This window comes from Lolium perenne, chromosome 7 (genome assembly GCF_019359855.2).
Source record: "Lolium perenne isolate Kyuss_39 chromosome 7, Kyuss_2.0, whole genome shotgun sequence".
NCBI classification, from domain to species: Eukaryota; Viridiplantae; Streptophyta; class Magnoliopsida; order Poales; family Poaceae; genus Lolium; species Lolium perenne.
In genome coordinates, this window is record NC_067250.2 from 133,695,435 (window position 1) to 133,704,964 (window position 9,530).

The 9,530-nt window shown below is 39.3% G+C and overlaps 1 long non-coding RNA gene across 2 annotated transcripts; it reads left to right on the top strand.

The window, feature by feature from the left end:
• Positions 1–564: 564 nt before the first annotated feature.
• LOC127301679 (uncharacterized) lies at positions 565–2,784 on the top strand. 2 transcript variants are annotated; one of them, XR_007852326.2, is made up of 5 exons: positions 565–960; positions 1,134–1,185; positions 1,303–1,468; positions 1,724–1,807; positions 2,684–2,784. It is a non-coding gene; the product is annotated as an uncharacterized lncRNA (long non-coding RNA). The 2 variants fall into 2 exon arrangements; XR_007852327.2 differs by having other exon boundaries at positions 565–1,185.
• The last annotated feature ends 6,746 nt before the right edge of the window (positions 2,785–9,530 follow it).

Here is a 9,530-nt window from a genome sequence, read left to right on the forward strand (position 1 = left end):
CGTCCCTTCTGTCCCTCTCCTCCGTCCTTCCTCCTCCCCGCTGCTTAGCAGGAGGAGCACGATGCGCCGCCGCACTTCCTCGTCCTCCCGATCCCATCACGATTCTCCTCCCCCAATTGATCTCCGGCGACCGCCAGAGGAGGAGGCCGCCGCCGCTCGCCCGGAGTTGGGTCCCCACAAGCACAAGAGGAGGAGGCCGCCGTTACCTTGTCCCACCATGGGCCGCTGCCTCACCCAGCGAGCATCCTTTTCTTCTGCATCTTCGTCCACCGCGCCGCGTGAAGAGACGAGGCCCTGCCATCCGCCCTTTCTCGTATTATCAGGTTTGTATCTGGAGATGCTCCTCAGCCACTTCCTCCTGTTGAGTCTGAAGAGATGATTTTTGCGTGTCTTTTCACTCTCCATATTCTCATACCATTGGGTATTTTGTTCTTGGTTATTCTTGATTGTACCAATGTTGTCCTGATCTAAAGCGTGCAGCTATGTACTGTATTTGTTTAAAAGGATGTTTGGCTTCTGTCTAATCGTTAGGTATTTTACATCTCAGGTTGATTTGCAACGTGGCTGATAATCCACTTCATCTACCTGCTTTAACCATTTTCGGAGCCAATAAATAAGAGGTTCCTTTCATTCGGGAGATGCACAAGGCATCGGTGCTGGAGCTCTGTACGACAGCACGGGCGTTGGGGCAGAGGTAGGTCGAGTGGAGATTCTTTTCTAGCTTGGGCGACCCGTGCATCATGTAGGAGGAGGGAAAGCAGCATCAACGATTCCATGGTTCAAAGCTGATGACGGGGAGAGGAGGCGGTGTACGGAGGGGTAGGCAGAGGAGGTGACACCTCCGAGGAGCAGTGTTCAGCTTTCACCACAGCAAGTACCTAGCCTCATCCATGTCCTCTTCGTCGCTGAAGACGCCGACGAACAGTTCACGCCAACCCTCCTCTGCATCTTATTTTTAAGGTTCTTCTTTCTCTCTGTGTCAAACGTTCTATCCTAGAGGTTGAGATAAAAGTGGAGGCATACTCTTCTTTAATTTAAGATCCTGAACATCACGTTTTGGTTTATGGGAATCCGTTTCTAATGCTTGCACCGTGTTTCATAAAGTGACAAATTAGCTCATGTTTCATCTCCAGGTTAAACAAGATGCCAATATATTTTGGTTTCTCGGTTACAGTGGTCGGTTAGGTAATGTTTAATCTCTGCCTTTTAAATTTTCCTCACTTGTATTTTTTTGCATTCCATTCAGACCACATCCATTGCTTTGTCTCTGTTTGATTTTGGATATTTTTGTGTTCTCATCAGGTGTTATTGTGCCGCTGGGTTGCTCTCCGTGCTGATGCTTGCTAATATTTGACCCAAAATTCAATTTAACTGGAAGTTCTCGGTGGTGTCTACCTACTATTTGATACAAAAATCATGTTTTTCATACCGGAATATTGTGTGCCCGTGAAGGTGATTTTTTTGTTCTGTAAGTGGATTTTCCATTTAAATGTCACAGCAATATACTTTACTAGAATAAGTTGAGAGCCTCATATACTCCATGCAGTCAATTTTGTAGTTGTAATGTTTTTGGTGACTCAGATTATTTGGATATTGAATGTATTTTTTCTACTGAGAATTCAAGTAATATTTTCCATTAATATTTTATTATTATCTTGCTTTAGTTTATACCTACACAGTTGGCTTTGATGCTTTGCTAAATTATGGTTTATGATTATTTTAGGCAATATGATGATTGCTTCATATTTTTTCTAGCGCTGGATGCATGTCAATTATAATCACATGGGACTTCCAAGTTCCAACTCAGGTTTATCTCTTTCTACTAATCCAGTTGCATCTCCATAGTCATCTTCCCCTCCACCATTTTATTTTAATTCATAAAGGTCAAGGTGAGGTAAAAGTAGAGGCAATTTCCTCCTCTCTTATTTAGCCCCTAGAAGCTTGAACATCTCATCTTTGTTTATGCAAATATGTTTTGTCTATGATTAGGTGTTTGATTAAAATCCTAGCTAAGATATGTTATATTTATGCTCCACCGTACCAGGATGTTAAGGAGAGAGATTTCATATGAGCTTATATTCCATACTTGTATCCCTTTTCACGTTCTTCCTGGTTTAGCTAGGCATGAAGCACAATTATCTCTAGAAGCTTTTGGGAATGTGTTGGCCAGCACACGCCGCGATAAGATGTGACTAACTATCTCTAGAAGTTTTCGTTTATCTATTGAAGTAATTATCCTATTCATTTAATTCAAATATCTTTCTGTAATGTGCAGTTTTGATTTGCTTGAGATTTTTCCACTTCAACTGTTGTGCTAAACTTTTTGGCTGAGGGAATATTTTGGAAATATGTGCACGTTAGGTATCATTACTCTTTTTTATATTCTCTATACCGGTGCAATTTTTGAGACTTTTGAGATCATAATATGAATAAATCTTAGATGAACATGTAAGGACAGAGGTTTACATCCATTATGATGGGGAGGTTCTTACTAGGACAACGATTATTTCCATGTGTTTAGTTAAGTCATTAGGATCACTATTTTTGCGTTCATTAATTAGCACCTCATATTTCTAATTCAGGTTAACTATGTGCTACTCAGAGATTATGTATCACAGTGATCTCTGTACCTAGCTAGCACATTATGTCTAAATTTGAAGTTAATGTTGTAAACTTGGTACAGGTTCACCAATGGCAGGCGAGGAAACCGAGCCAACGAGACACACCACTGATTAGCATGTGCTTATGATTCTGTATTGTCAGGTGAGGAAACCAAGCCTGTCTCCGATTGCTTGACTGATTCCGTATTGTCAGGATTTACTCTTCATGTATTATTCGATGTCGACCTCGACAAAGTGTAGCATTGCACTGGTGCATATGTGTATATTAAATCTGCAGCAGGTATATGAATTTTACTTGGCATACCATTATTCCCTCTTTATTTGTTGCCCTTTGCTTTCTGTTGTATTGATTAAAGTGATACGAAATGTGAGAAGATGCTTTCTGCAATGGTAGTGGTCTGATGATTGAAGTGATTTTCTCAATAAGCACTTTTTGTTATATTGATTTCAGTGATATGGAATGTGAGAAGCCTACTGTTTCTTACGATGAAAACAATTATGTGATTTTTTTATGACAAGTCTGTTTAATTTACATGAAGTTGTGTATTTTATAATTTGATTGCCAAAGTATATGTATGACAATATGAGTTGATTACGACATGATAGTTCGAGGTTGTAGCTTCTTGCATAATTTATACTCTCATGTCTGGATGGCTTTATTTAAAATTGTAGTTGATCTATGTATTACAGCTGGTTGTTTGACGTTAGTGGGATAATATTTTCAACTTGAAGGTTTTATTTCAAAATGTAGTTGATCTTGCTATGTTTTAGGGGAAAATCTTAGGAGAATAGTTAATGGGAACTAATGCTTATTGCATTGTTCTTCCAGGTGTCAAGCTGAATCAGATTCTTTTATTCCGTAATGTTGATGTTATGCTGCTACTTCGATGCTGCTTATTTTCTAGCGTGTGCTTTAAATACCATTTTATGAGATCTGACATATTTGTGTGTGCTTTGAGTAGATGAACCAATTATAAACTCCACTCAAAATATGCTTACTAGAATTATTGACCATGTATTATAAAACAGAGAACATTAACTAAGAAAGTTATGTTTGTGTTACAACTAGCAGCTGCCTCCAGTTGTTGTGTTGGTTCAGTTATACTTGTTTGGGTCCGTGTACTTCAGCTTCACCAAACACTATCTAACTTGCTGGTTTAAAGAACAATATGCCTGGCGAGTCACCCTAGAGAAAAGTCGGGCCCCTTAGCAAGTGTCTTCTTAGGGAATTATGAGCTTTTGTCTACTCTGCTTTCATTTCCTATGCATATGTTGCAGTATCTTTGTATGTTTGATATTTTTATCCTTTACTTATCACTTCAAATGGCTTCTGGTGGCTTAATATGTATGAGGTTGTTGTACAATATGTAGGTCCAACATATTACTCTTAGATCTCTCTAAAATTCTTATAAAATTATACTGATGATCATAACATGTTGACAAAATGATCATATCAGCTTGCCACTGAAACAAAAATACTCTTACCTTAGTGTGATCCACTGCAAACTATTATATGCATTACTATTATTTTTAGGCATTCATTACTAAAACGGCTTTGTTAATAGTGCAAGGTCTCATTGAATTTTATGGGTTCTGCAAATCGTGAGGGTAACCGGAAAAGGAGTATATTCATGGTTGCAGAATCTATGATGAATTAAGTCGCTTTGATATAGTATCTTCATACGGAGTTACATACCCTACCAATGCTGAACAATGGGTCATCGCCAAATGAGTGGTATGCCATGATAGTTTATAAAAGGAGCTGCAGTAAGTATCTGTAGTTTCAGAAAGCTGCAGTAAGTATCTGCAGTTTCAGAAAGCCGTGGTGCTTGGAAGGATTTAAGATAATATGTTATGCACATCGAATTACTAAGTTCTTGTACTTTTTTAATTCTCTCTGGTTAGTTGCAACTGGATTAGGTAGACATTTAATGGTTCTCTAACGAACATATACAATGGATTTTCCCCTGGTTCTTCTCGTTTTGTGCTTCAAGGTGTTTATGTTTGAATTTACCGAAAGCCCTTTCCGGTTATTTTGGTCCCAGCTTGACCAAATAATTCTAATTTTTTAATGTTTTTCTAAGAGTGCTTGGAATGATTTAAGACAATATGTTATGCATATTGAATTACTCAAACGCTCAAGTACTTTTTTTTTTCTCTCTGGTTAGTTGCAATTGGTCAGGATTAGATAGACTGTTCATGAACTTTTTGTGGTTCCAACTAGGTAATGTTGTACTACTTTTCTAACGGCTACTATTACGAGTGTTCATATAGGTAGAAACAGAGCATTCACAGCCATAAGTGCGACTGTAAACTTTAAATGAAACTTTTACAAAGGAAAAGAAGCAAAAAAAGTTATTTGTTGAAATAGTTGAGTTTCTCATGCTAACTGATTGTTTTTTTTTGCAGAATTTGTTACATTCGGAGAAGAGAAAGAGAACAAAGTCCTAAAATATCAGTTCAACTTGGCTCTGTTTTTGTCATCTTGAATGCCCATGCTCAATCCTCACAATTTGCGTCATCAAACATGGATCCACTGAGAGCTACTACATGCAAAATCCCTGGAGCCAAGCAAAAAATGTAAAAAGGAAGCCAATATCACTGATGCTGCTTCAATATTAAGTTGTAGAAGAACAAGATGAAGAAGCTTATCTACTTTTACCCTAAACTGCAAGCTTATCTACTTTTACCCTATGCTTTTCAGTGCCAGACTCGAATGGCTGAGTAGTTGAATTTTAGTTGATGATGACAAACTATGAATGCATGCTTGTATGGCTTGAATTCTTTTGTTGAAATTCAGTGCTAGGCTATGGCTGGAGACATGGCTGTAACATAATGGTTTTCAAGTCTGAAAACATATATTCCAGTTCAGATCTAGAAAGCGGAAGCCTCAAAACATACGGTTCAGTTCTATAAGGGATCACACATTGGATGAAATTTCACATTTCATTGATACAATTACAACTTTGATTTCCAACACATCTACATAGATCGATGGTCACACACATTTACACTCCAACAAACCAAAACAAGATACAGAACCATGCATACACCCACGGGAGCAACTCTTTCTTTGTCAGACCGCCTTCCTCTGAGCCTGCAGCTGTTGTGGCATGGCGTCAACCGACTGTGGCGTGGTGTCAACCAACTTGCCTCGGTTGGCCGCAGATGTTGTGTGATGTGCCATCCTTGCCTGACTTCGAACTGACACCCTCTTCCGCGCTGCCACTTGCGACAGGAAGAGGTGATGCAGTGGACTAACGCTCACAGCTAGCCTTCGCTCTACACGCCTCAACTGGTTGTTGCGACATTGACATCAGTACATAACGGTCCTTGCGACGGACTGGAAGAGGTGACGCGACGAACTAGCGCCCACGACCACGACGGTGCTAATAAGAGGGCCGGTGGAGACCCCAGACCATGCAGGGAGCGAGCGGGACGACACAGTCGTCGAGAGCGGCGACAAATGAGCTTGCAGTGTTAATGTGTGGTGCCGCCAACAATTGGGCAAGACTTTTTTTAGGGAACCCTCGAGCAAGACTTCAAATCACAACAACCTGAACGCGGTAGACGACTCGCGGATTATTTTAAGTTTAACCAAGCCAAGGGAATTTCAGCAGTTTGGCTCGGTTTGGGTCGAGTACTTGGTTTAGGACAGGGTACCGGTCAGGGTTTTTCTTTTTCTTGGTACAGACTGCAGCAGTTTGTCTGGTATGCGACATTGCGACAAACATATACGTATATAGAATCAATTCTAACACTTATGTCCATATTTAATATATAGTAGGATAGTCCAAATGCAAATGTAGTTAGGGTTAATTATATAATATTACTCGACCTTATGCTACAAAAGCTTAGTGTTTGTAAGGCTGAGTACCTTCATGAATTATGCGACAGTGTAAAATTCGCGTGACTGCTTTTTAACACTTCTATATTGCCGCCCGAATGTGCTCCTTATGAAGGTCTGTCGATTATAAATTAGCAGAAGACTACATGTTGGAATGCAAATTTCCACGTTATTTTTTACATCGTTACACAAAATGTAAATCGGGATGTATTTTACGGGATCGTGCGCCAAGGCGCACATATATATCTAGTCTTTCCTCACCACCACAGCGTGGCAGGACTGGCCGCGATTTACGTAGTAAGCTGAAAGCCTGAAAGTGGGTACATCGATCAAAACTGAACAAGAGTGATGATAGATATCTGCTCTGCCCTCATCGCTGGCTGCCTACCTAACACGTAGATTTTGGGCTGCATAACAATATTGGGTTATGATGATACCGACTTTTGGACTTTTTCGGCATAATGCTATTGGAAATTCTCGTTTCATGTGTGCTGGCGCTTTTCTACTTGACGCGTCTTTTGGCTGCTAGACTGTTTGTTAGTATTTTATAAGTACTACAATATATGAGCTATCTGCAAAAGTTTCGGTGTTTTCTAAAGTGGTACCGTGGTGCCATGTTTTGGAAAAAAAAAATCCAGCACTCATAGGTATCAATGGAAAAAGTAGAGCATTTTCTCGCAAAGAAAGCATGGACGAGATATTCTTCCCTAATAGGGATCTCAGTTGCAGGAAGAAGTAGAAGCGGAAGTGGAAGAGGTCAAACTGCTCAACCATAGAAAGACATGAAGGATAAAGTGTAAAATCAATTGTTTGAAACATCTTGAAAATACCATTTGTTGTTAGAAGTTGTATTTTCGGTAGTTGAAGGGAAAGAAACATAAAAGAGGAAACCTCTAATCGTTAGGTGATGGAAAATGATGATAGTTTGGGAAAAACACCGAATGATCGTAGGACGATGGAAACAAAGAGGGAAATCTGCCATTAGCACTACATGGTAGTTATTGAAGAGAGGACAACGCATACCGGTTGAAAGATATGGCATACAATGGATCAATTTTTCGGAAACACTAGAAGGTAGTAGCATTTTCGTCGACTAAAAGATGCGCCGGATGGTGATTATTTTTGTTTACGGAGTTGCTATTGAAGAAAATCGTAATATTTTCTCCGATTGAAAGAGGCAATGGGTGATAAGGGTACCGTGGAAGAAGGTTATAATATTCTTCCCAAGTGAGAAAGGGGACATGCGGTGGAGTAAGTATATATTTTTGGTGGTACCGTCGAACAACACAACATTATTTTCGGCGGATAAAGGAGGTGGCGGATGTTGGAATTTTTTGTGATTACCGCTGGAAAATAATGACATCCACAAAATTACCATTGGCGTTGCAGAGTTTTCCCGAGAAAATGCTTTAGGGAAAAATATAGGTAGCTATCTCCTCGCGAAAAACTATTGTAAAATAGTTAATTAATGGACAAAATAGAATTACCGCGGAAGAATTATGGTCCGGTGATAAATTACTGTCGAGCAATTAAACTACTGTGGAATATTTGTACCAATGAATTACTATGAAAAGTTACTATTGAAACTTTGAAAAATAATTGTTGAAAAGTAAAAAAAAAATGAATAGAAGAGAGCGTATCAAAGTGGTGAATAGGTAAATAGGCCTAGTGGAAAAAATACTACAAAATAGTTAACGCGGCAAATTAAAACTATTACTGAAGAATTATGCTCTAGTAGAGAATTATTGACGCGCAATGAAAATGGTATAGGATTTTATTTTTGACACTTGTACAGTAGGGAAAAAACCCTACAGTGTCATTTTCTATTATAAAATTGGGAAAGTAATAACATGGTGTAAAGATTGGAGTTAACGGAGTTAAAATGGTATAAGATATTTCTACCAACAATTACTGCAAAAGTTACTATAAAAAAATTTAAAAAATATTAATGAAAAGCAATACAAAAAATGAAAATTAAAAAAAAGTGACATTGTTCGTGCCACATGAATAGTGCGCAAATGAATGAGGGAGCAGTAAAGGCCATCGGACTTTATATATGTAGAGTTATAAGGCCATTTAGGTTAAGGAAGAATAACATTTCACCATTTAGAATAAAATTTGTGTTTTTTGTTTCTTTTTGTATTACAAAGAATAAAATTTTGAACTTGATTAATACAGTAGTATAGAGTCGGTGTTTGTCGGCTGATGTAACGATTCCAGTAAGTTTCTGATGCCGTGGGTACTTAAGTGTGTTTGAAAATTTAACTGTTAACAATTAACACGAAAGCCAAAAAGGGTCATAATTGATTCCCGAAATATGTGAAACATTTACATGGTGCAACCCCACCCCACCCACCCACAGCATATTTATAGCAAAGAAACGTAGGACTACATATTTAGCAATTTTGAAAAAGAAATGGTTGTATGGTCATTTCTGCTTTTCATAAATTATAACGAGACGGCATTACCAAATGCAACTCAATGTGCACCATTAAAAGACCCCCCACTCGAGTACAAGAATGACGTCTGATCACGCATGTTAAGGTATTTTGTTTAACTACAGTATACACGTGTTGCAAAAGTAATTGACATAACATGGACCAATCGTGTCGATGGTAAAGTGTTCGTTGTTGACATTATTACATTGTACAGCACATCGGCTGGTCTCTATTGCCTTGGCTCCTGGCATCGCCCGCTGGACGTCGGCATAGAGCTACACGAAAAGTGTATTGAGCGTCCTTTCTTCTCCACAGTCGAGCTACGCGTTGTGCACACGGTTAGCACTTCGATCGTGAGACGGTTTAAGGTGGGTCAATGCGCTGAGTTTGTGATGTTCTGTCGCAGTCGTAACGAGCTAGGTGTTTTGCCTGGACTTTTCCGGTCCAGCGTTGCAATCGGCATACCGATCTGGCGTGGCTAGCTGTTTCCAATTTGAGTGTGCTAAAAGTACGGATAGTGACAAGGCGACTCGATGACACCAACCACCGTGACGGAGATAGTGAATCGTAGCATTTGTTAGAGCATCTTTACCACGGCTAGATCTCAGTTTATAAACGCGAGTT